Below are 10,243 nucleotides of genomic sequence, written 5' to 3'. Positions count from 1 at the left end.
GAGAAGCGTTGGAAGCGGTTGAAGATTTGTTTAAAGCTGCAGTGTGGACGTACCGTTATGAGGGTTAGCCCAGGATACAAAGAGTTGGTCATTGCATCTAAACTCTTTTGACCTGTCCATATAGGTGCGTAAAGCACGGACTGGGCACAGCAAATTTGGCCACTGTTCCTCAGAGGAACACAGTGGCGGAAGGAAATGCCTCAATGTCAATGGGGGTACATGAGCCAACCACCTTAGGTACAAAGGCAGGGTTGGGCTTCAGCAACACTCTCGTTTGCCCCGGGGCAAACTGAGTGCATGAAGGATGTACAGAGAGCGCATGAATGTCACTGACTCGCTTGGCAGATGCCAGAGCCAGTAACAACACTGTCTTCAGTGACAGGTGTTTCATGTCAGCTTCTTCCAGGGGTTCAAATGGAGGTCGAGTGAGCCCATCTAAAACCACTGCCAAGTCCCATAAGGGCACCAGTGACCTGGAAACAGGGAGGAGCCTGCGAGCGCCTTTCATAAAACGGCAGACCAAGGGATGTTGGCTAGCCGTCTTTCCCTCAAAGCCCACATTGCATGCAGCAATAGCAGCCAGGTACACTTTGATCGTAGAGAAAGCTCTGTGTTTATCAATCAGGTCCTGTAGAAATGATAGAATCACCCCGACAGGACATTGAAAAGAGATGTGTCCTTTTTGAAGGCACCACTCCTCAAACACCCTCCACTACAGTCATAAAGGGACCTGGTGGAGGAAGCTCTTGCACTATGAATAGTGTTTATCACCTTCTATAAGAGGAACTCAGAGGCATCCTCTTCATCATCCTCCATATAATCCAGCTGTAGGACATCCTCCGCGGGTGGAACCACGGTGAGGTCCAGTTGGGAGCCCCAGCTTGACACAGCGTGGGGCTCCGCTCTCGCGGCTCTTGCCGCCACCGGGCCCCAGCCTGACACGGCGCGGGGCTCCGATTCCGCGGCTACCACCATTGTTGAGCCCCAGCCTGACACAGCGCGGGCAGTGGCGTAGCCAGGAATTATTGTGTGGGTGGGCCTGGAGAAATGTAGGTGGGCCAGGGGGAGACTCATTAAGCATGGGGTCTGAGCTCAAACTTCATTAATGATTTTACGAGACCCCATCGCGCGTCTTCGTATAGAAGACGGAGGAGAGAAGAGTAGATAAACAAAATGGAACTGATGGATAAAAGACAACGACGAGGCATGGACATCAAACGCTTCATGAAGAGGAACTGGCTGCTCATCGCTACGATGATAGCAGTGGTGTTGTCATCCACATGACTGGAACGGTGGCTTCAGGTTTATCCCGCATCCACATGACTGGATACAAAATCCAAATAACACCCAAATAAAAAGTAAAAAATATAAACAATTATATTATATTGACGCACCAAATAGCTAGGCTTCATTACAATTACAAATTAGTGAAATGTGAATTAGCCTACCTTTTTGATGATCACAGCAGGAGATGACGGGGCTTGGTATTGAACACTGAGATGATCTCGTCATGCTGCAAAGACTCGGCCAGTTCTCTTTCAAATGACAGGAGCGATAAGCTATTCAGACGACCAGTCACCATCGATGCCCTGTTGTCTGTCTTGATTCGATTGACTGTAGAAAATAGTCTCTCCACAGAACAACTGGTCATAGGTAGAGTAACGAGTGCCCTCAGCAGACAATTCATATTTGGAAATATGTCGCTTGAGCAGGTGTCGATAACTTCCATGAGTGATGGAAAGAGCCTGCCATCTTCCTCCTTTCTCTTTAGCTGCTGTACAAAAAACAGTGTGTTCTGCAGCCTCCACTGTTATTCCAAAGTGGGCCCTGGGTGACTGTATTGCTGCCATCTCGCCAAATGTCTCGGAACTGGGCATGCAGGCCGCTGCGGCTTTCATCAGCCCATATGAGTCTGCTTGGAAACGAGTGTCTAGCTCCATTATCTGCCTGTCCAAGATGTCATTATATAGCCTAATCTTCTTAAATCAGAGTTGTCCCTCACAGCGGTCACTTTGCTCATTGTCGATTCCACATGAGAGTCACCCAACCTGGCTGGCATCTTCCTCTTTCGGGAGGCAGTGACGTCCCAGTTCATAATGTCGTATTTCAACATCAAATCCTCCGTCAGTTTCATTACTTTGTCCAAGTCATTTTTGGAATTATCCCTGCATGCAGTGAAGCTCTCCTTAAGTCCCTCGATTAGATGTATGCAATCTGTTATAGATATAGTGGCGGATTGCAGGCCCTTCGTGGCGAAGTCACTCATTTCAAACAACATATTAAATGTTACGAGAAGAAATACAAATTTCTTGTTCTGGATTTGTTGTAAGAGAGAGTCAGCCTCGATTTTCGTCTGACCAGTGCTCTCAGAAAATGCGGCAAGCGTTTCTAATATTGCATCAAAAAGACTCAAAACCTTATTAACTGAACCAGACCTGGAACTCCATCGCGTGTCGGAGCCCCTCTCAAGCTCTAGCGCTGGTTTATGTGGGCGGAGCTGTTTCTGTATTTCTATAAACTTTGCATGTCTATGTGACCCAGTCATTAAACTATGTAAGGAGTTCAAAATATCAAAAAAGGTTGCGACGCTGGGTGATGCCTTGGATGCTGCGCAAAGCACAAGGTTGAGACGGTGCGAGTTACAGTGCACATAAACAGCATGGGGGAACGTTTGCTTCAGAATTACTTGAACCCCACCTCTTTTGCCGGACATCACTGATGCTCCATCAAAACTAAATCCAACACATAATGCGGGATCAAGCTCTAGTGCCTCCAGTAGGCTACTTGTAAAATCTTTTCTGATATTACATTTGCAGTCATGTCCCCTGTCTCTACAAAACCAACAGCCCTCTCCTTCAACACTCCTTTGTGTAGGTATCGAACACAGACAGCCACCAGTTCTCTCTTGGAGAGGTCTTTACATTAATCTGCGAGAATAGCATAATATGTATCCGGCTGATCATGTAATTCACCTTTTATTTTCCGGATGAGTAGAGATTAATTTAATGTGAATAATATTTTTGGGAAATTGACACATCACAGGGAAAAAAAAAACACCTTTGAAAACCAACCTGGAAATGTTCCCAAAACAAACCATCATTTATTGCAACCAGATGTGTGCATGTTTGTTTTAGCCAGAAATTAGGTCATCATGATTCAGTAAAACAGCTTAGTTTAAACCATTTCACACAAAAGGCAAGTCAAACTTAAGAATTTGAGAACTTCAATTAAGTGGTTCAGATACATTGTTTTATTAGCAACATACAATCTGAAATGCAAAGAGACAGGCTCGCACTAAGCTTACGAAACAATAAAACCCGAATTCAGATTGAAGAACCCAGTCAGGGAAATGGATCCATTCCTGTTGGGAGAACAAAGTTTAAAGTAGCCGTTCAGAATAAATGAATATTGAAATATGAAACCCTTACCTTCAGGAATTCACATCTGTGATGGTAAATGGCCCAATGACTGCTTTTTGTACCATTCCATGTTTCTCTGCAAACATATATATTTTAGTACAAGTCAACAAATCAAGTGTAATACAGCAGAAGTTGTGTACATACCTGACGCAACACTCCTCTGCCTCCTTGACTTGCATTTCGATTCACAGCAGTCACAAAGATTGCTCTGGGCCAAGTTGTCCAGCAACTCCCAACTGAGTTCATGAAGATTGGATGAAAAGATTAAAATGCATCTCAACTCTTCTAAATAAAGTCTTCACGAAGTTTGAACAGTTATGAATGGGATCCATCTGTATCTTCAATAGACTGAGCTAAAGCTGAATAAGTCATCTCATGTAAAACAAATTAACGTACAATTCAAATTCTGATATATTGAAGTAATATTTGTACCCATGCCCTTTGACAAAGTGGCAGGCTTTCTTAGTGTTGTCAAGACCATTGGGATCCCAAGCCAAAAGTTTGCAGTGGATAAAGACCTGTTGAATAGAGGGAAAATATAGGAGTCATCAATTAATCTCAGTTTCCACAATCAAACCTTGAATCTGAACAAAAATGTACAATTTAGAAGGCCAATTTACCTCTTCTCCCATAGCAAACTTAAAGGTCTGAAGTGATAGGCGCATCTCCGATGACTTTTGCCTCGGTTCAAATTTTGATTGTGACGACACACTTTCCAAAAGACATCTGTTGGGTTAAAGAAAATTAATTAGCATATTACCAAAACACATTTTTTAAGTCAATGCTTATTGCCATTAGAGTACCCTTTATTGGAGATTATAGGGTACATGGTGCTTTCAGGGTGCAGCTCTGGTGTGGTAGCTGCTACACATTCCTCAAGAAGCAGCAGCAAGGGCTGATGGGTCTTCTGTACCACACTAGCCATGATGGGGATGATGGAGCCCAGAGGAAAGCTTGTAGATTCAGCGGGGCCTGAGAAGTCGTCTAGGGCAGTAAAAAGGAAAAGAGTCATTAAATTACAAAAGTCAGGGAGAGCTGCCGTTTGTAGAGAGTTTGTCATGTTGTTTACCCACCATTCATAAGGCCAATGGTAACTGCAGATCTCCTAGACCGTAGGTTTTAAACACCGGGTCATAGATCTGCTGGCTGGAATACCAGTCTTTGGGCCTGCACAAAATAAAGCAGAATGTGTATAGAAAATGCTGCCATGGAAATGCCACATTGGAATAGTTAGTGAAGGGTCACCCTTTAGCACCTTATGTTGTAGTTGGTATGAACACTAACCTCTCATATGCACAGACAACTGGGTGAGTGAAAGCCAAATTGTAAGAATCCTCAGAAGCAACGTAGGTCAGATCATTGCTGTACAGCAGCACATCCCCGGTGACCTGTTAGAGAGACAAAGATCCCCCTGAGAGAGCTGTAGGAAATATAGAAGACTCACAGCTTGCAGGTTTCAAATATATATATATATTAAAGCACCCAGATATTGTTCTAAACTGTATTAAAGTAAACAGGTATTATCTTGAACTGTATTGAAGTGAACATGTATTATTTGGGACTGTTTAAAGTAATCCTATATATCTAAACCTTCTTACTTACACTCCATGACCCAGAGACCCTGACACACACGAGGTGTGTGTCAGTCTCCATGCAGCACACACACATAAACTCCTTAACCCATATATCAGCAACACACACATACGCCTCTGCTTATCAGCATGCACACACACATACACTTTCCCTCACTAACACACACATGTTCTTTTTCCAAGGTTCTTTCTGGGGCAAATAATCCCAAGCACCAATATATCTGTGTACAATGTTCAATACCAATATATCTGTGTACAATGTTTGATTGTTTTAAAAGAATAGTTTGTGTGAAACCTTCCCTGGCAAATTAAAGGAGTTGGGTCCGGTGGAAGATAAGAAGTAGATCTCCGCCCCAAATATGTCCATATATACACTGTTGTTTCTTCATGCAAAGGGCCCCCTGTTTCTGACTGGCTGGTCCTGATACCTGTATCGCACAGCAGTAGAACTGGGAGTCCGGAGTACTCTGTAAACTTGTATTGGTGTTTTTTTACCATTAAAATCAGATTACTGTTATAACTTTTATGCCGGTGTGTTGAACTCCCTCTTTTATCAATCTGACCAGGCTCATCTAAAGGACGGCGCGGAGCAGAGGTGGGCTTTAAGCCACCACTATTGTGTTTGCTCCTACAATATACACACATACCAGTATCCTAAAGTTACAGTCAGTGAGATCCACATAGAAGTAGGCCTCTCCTGCTGAAAAGCTGGTTGGGAAACAGCTACCTAGACGGAGAAGCGACGTGTCGGCCTGGGGTCGGCTTTCTGTCCACATCAGCGTCACAAAATCTGGCCCACAGTCCACTTTCATGTCTGCAACACAAATAAATTAGCTTTAGACTCAACTATTTGAGTCAAGGATAATAACATGACTTTAATTGTTTCCAGTCTTACCTGCATATACCGCCATGGCAGCTGCCAAGCTCAGAAGCAGTGCACCTTGACAAAATGAAACCATCATGACTGCATGCTTGCTACTGACACAGTGCATGTTCTTATACCTTGTTCCTGAGAGGCATCAATCAAGATGACGTCTTTCACCTGGTGCCTGTCAGCAGGCCCAGCTGCAGCAGCCAGCACACTGATTACAGCATGGGGAGCATCCAATCACATTAGTCCTTACACCCAATTCATTTTCATTCGGCTTCATCAGCAGCACAAAATTACCATTTGTTAATCAATTTATTATCCTGTCTGACTACCTTCAATTCTTATTTAAAACACTTTAAGGATGATAGTGCATTGGTTGTCTTCCTGAGGTTTTGATTTAGTTTTGCTGTTATATATATTAACATTAATATATGTATACGTTGGGATTCTTTGTTCAACGTCAAGTCATGCAAGAAAAAGTTTTCTTTGAGAACTAAAAGGCGAGTCATTTCTAAACAAATCATTTGGGGGAAGGTAGTATTCCTTTATCAGATGTCCTGTATTCAAATGTGATATTTTTATATCTGAAATGTTTCAGTTCATTTAAGTTGTATTCAGTGAGAAAATATCCACACACATCTGAATATTAGAGTTGGTGCTATGATGTAATCTTTTAACTGCATAAACACGTGCCATGCAGGCCATCCCTATTGATTTTATATTCATGGCCAGAAAGTAAACTATGCTACATTCAACTGCAGGCATTAGTGCCTAGAAAATAAATTCAGATCAGAATTGTCTTTTCAAATGAAGCTCAACATAAACAATTGCCATAGTTGTAATACCAGACAGATCACTAATAGCTTTTGAATCTGGTGGTGTATGTAATGTCAGAATTTATATCATGTGCAGAGCTCAATGTAAAATGGAAAGTAAAAGAAAAATTCAGGGCTATACTCCAACTCATATGGCCATTACAATTTGTCTGAGGACTTAAAGGTTACATTATAATTGACAGAACTTGACAGTATCTTTCAATGACAAAAGTCACACATGATTAGTAAAATTCTACTGATAGGACAGATGGACACAGTTGAAGAGTTAACAACAGTTTTATTTATACAGACAACTTTAATCTGCATATGGATGTCGTCCACCACTGGGCCCTCTGTTCAGTCTCCCCAATCCTAGACTGGACTTCCTGTTGAGAAAACGTTTAGCAACGTTAGTCTTATGGCAAGTTTTGAACAAAACTTCAAGACAGATACCATACATAAATACTCATTAATCTTGGTCAGCAATGGAAACATCTGATGCATTGTGGGTATTTTGTTGCGATGGATCCATTATGATCAGGGGTCCTAACACAGAAGTGTGCCGGAAGCCGTTGGATTCTGAGGTGGAAAACAAAATATATAACTTCAAATTGAAAAAGACTACACTAGATAAAAAAGCATACAAGTTGGCATAAGAGCGATACCCCATTCGTCTCCTCTCTTTGAGCGGGTGTTGCAGGTCCTAGAACAGCAGTCACAAATGGAGCTCTGCATGGGGTCATCCAGGAGTTCCCATCTAAGGAAGCAACAACAGTCAAGGCTCAAATACATCAGCATGGCTTTAAAAAAATAAAATAAATATCAAGTTAATAACATTTGCTAAAAGGACCAAAAGATACATTTCCATCTACAGTGCAGAAAAAAAGTGAACAGAAAAGCTCAGGGCTTTTTTTAAATATAGGCCCATCTCATTAGGTGGCTAATCATTTGAGTGCCACTCCTTTTAAAAAATATTATATTGTTATTCTTAAATATTTTACAATTATCATTTGTCACAATTGTTGTCTATACTTTGTTAGTTAGAGATAATTTGTTATAGATATATAAAAAGCACAATACTGATCAAAGTACATGCATTAATCTACTTCAAGTTGGATATGTTATACTAAAATAAGCTAGCCGCCTTGGCTAATGGTGCATACTTGTTGCACATGGCATCAGTTGCATTCATTCTATTACACTTCTGGCAAGAACATGTTCACATACTTCCAACATATCAAACTCTTCCCTTACCTCTCATTTTCCTTTACATAGTGGCAAGCTTTCTTGCTTTCACTTAGAACTTCAGGATCCCATGCGAGCAGTTTGCAGTGAATGTACACCTGAGGAGCAGATGAAACATACATTTTAGCTAGGAACCAAATATTCTTTAGAGCACTTTCCATTTACACCCTCACCTCCTCGCCAAGACCAAACTTGAAGGACTGCAGGTAGAGGGTGATTGCAGAGGACTGGTACCGCTGGAGAAACATGGAGTTTCCCTTCTCACTGTCCAAGAGACACCTGAAGACATTCAGATAAGCGATAAGGACTAAACTCCAGAAAACAATTAAATAAATCAGAGACTGGATCTCACCCCTTATTTGTAATGATGGGGTACACATTGCTGTTAGCCTGCAGCTCAGACGTAGTGGCTGCCACACATTCCTCCATGAGCAGCAGCAATGGCTGATGGGACTCCTGCGCCACTGTTGCCCATATTGGCATGAAGGAGCCCAGGGGGGATGACATTTTTCTCCGCTACCGCTGTTAATCTTTCTGTAACGGGAAAAGTAAAAACTGCTTAGTGTGCTTTTTTAGAGTGTTTTGCCTTTGGGAGCATGAGCCCTCACCATTTAGGAGCAGCATGTGGAACTTCAGACCTCCCCGGCCTTCGGCAACACCTGACCCCGCGTTCAGGAAAGGAGGAATCCACCCCTTAGGTCTGAAATATATTAACAACATTTATCCCATATATCAGCTTTAAACTTGAATTTAAATAAGAACGAAACTCCTACCTTGGATAAACACACTCGATGGGATACACATAAGATGCAGGACTCGACCTTGGTTGGGGCCTGAAAGTCAACTCATTTTTGTAGAGGAGCTTTTTCCCTTTCATCTGAAGAATTTAAAAAAAGCTCATTATGACATTAATAAGGCTGAGAGATATTCTGGTGAAACATGGCAGTTACATTACCAGTCTTTTAAAATTGCAGTCATCTAGTGTGTAGTTAAACTCAGCGTTCCCCTCTCCGCTGGGCAGAACATTAAACCGGGATGCCATGCAGTTTCCGAGGAAGTGACGAGCTGCAAATGGCACCAGCATCGGATGGATCCTCCATGTGATGCTTATGGAGTCTTTTTCACAGTTTACTTTGATTTCTGCAAACAAATCATTATTATATATTTCCCCATACATTCTCCAACAAACGCAGATGTTTACATGCATGTGCTAAGAATACCTGAATTAGCAACAGTTGTTGCAAAAAGAGCCACGACTATCACATCTAGGTAGAGTTGAGTCCCCATGACTGAATGATCTAGATCACACAGGAAGTGACACCATTTGTAGACTAGCTGCCAAATTAGCTGAACGAGCAACACCTGTGTGAGAGCAGGGCAGCACTTGGTCCTCTGTCTACTTATACTGGGGTGTAATTTCACATACTTGCAATTTCATTGTAGAGTTTTCATTTGGATAATATCTAGAACACTTATTCAAGTACATTTTTATTTATCTGCCTAATTGCTTCTTTTTTTTTAACATTAGTTTGTACCCAGGGGCGGACTGGCCATCGGGACGTTCGGGACGAATCCCGATGGGCCGGTATTGAAGTGGGCCGGTCGGACGATGTGGGCCGGCCGGTAACCGGCAGGGCTCGACATTAAATGGCCCGCTGGCCCGGAAGCACTATTTAGACACCCCGGGCCAGCATAACGTACTTTCCACTTTCCCGCTCGGGCCACTAAAAATATTGCTTTAAAAAAAAATTGTCCTGTGGTATTGGTATTTTGACTAGCAATTTAGTTAAATTGTTTCGTTTATCAACGCTACAACATAGCGTTCCGTGAGTCGGTTGTCGTTGTTGTTGGGTGAAAAGCAAACAGCTGTTTGCTGCGGAGCTCAGCAGGAGTAGGCTCCGGTGAGCGTGAGCGCGATCCTTCACTACAGACTATCGCCCCACCTAACCATTCGCCAAATGTTTTTAATACCAGCGGTAAACAATCTTCAATAAAAGAAAGTCACCGGAGGAGTTAAAGGAGAGTGACAGGGAGTATGAGAAGAAGAGGGAGAGAAAGTTTCAGCCAGCTTGATCGATGGAGTTGGCTGCAGTGACGCGTCCTAAAACCCTTTATAATCTATCGATTAGATTTATGATTCGAAAATTATAAAAGTAGGTTAGACATGTGGAGATTATCCGGCTGAACAAAACGTGCATTTATCAAACAGGTTTGTTTTCCACAGACCTTATTTCCAGCTATTTTCCAAAACCCTTGTCGAGGGAACCAGCAGCTTACGTCCTGGTTTTAGGACGCGTCACT

General features: G+C 42.4%; 2 pseudogenes; both read right to left on the bottom strand.

The window, feature by feature from the left end:
* Nucleotides 1–3,227: 3,227 nt before the first annotated feature.
* Nucleotides 3,228–6,054, bottom strand: LOC117545595 (annotated as a pseudogene).
* A 924-nt stretch (nucleotides 6,055–6,978) lies between these two features.
* On the bottom strand, nucleotides 6,979–9,488 carry LOC117545589 (annotated as a pseudogene).
* Nucleotides 9,489–10,243: the final 755 nt, after the last annotated feature.

The sequence above is a fragment of the Gymnodraco acuticeps genome, unplaced genomic scaffold (assembly GCF_902827175.1).
Source record: "Gymnodraco acuticeps unplaced genomic scaffold, fGymAcu1.1, whole genome shotgun sequence".
Classification (NCBI taxonomy): Eukaryota; Metazoa; Chordata; class Actinopteri; order Perciformes; family Bathydraconidae; genus Gymnodraco; species Gymnodraco acuticeps.
This window is presented reverse-complemented; position numbering and strand designations above follow the sequence as displayed.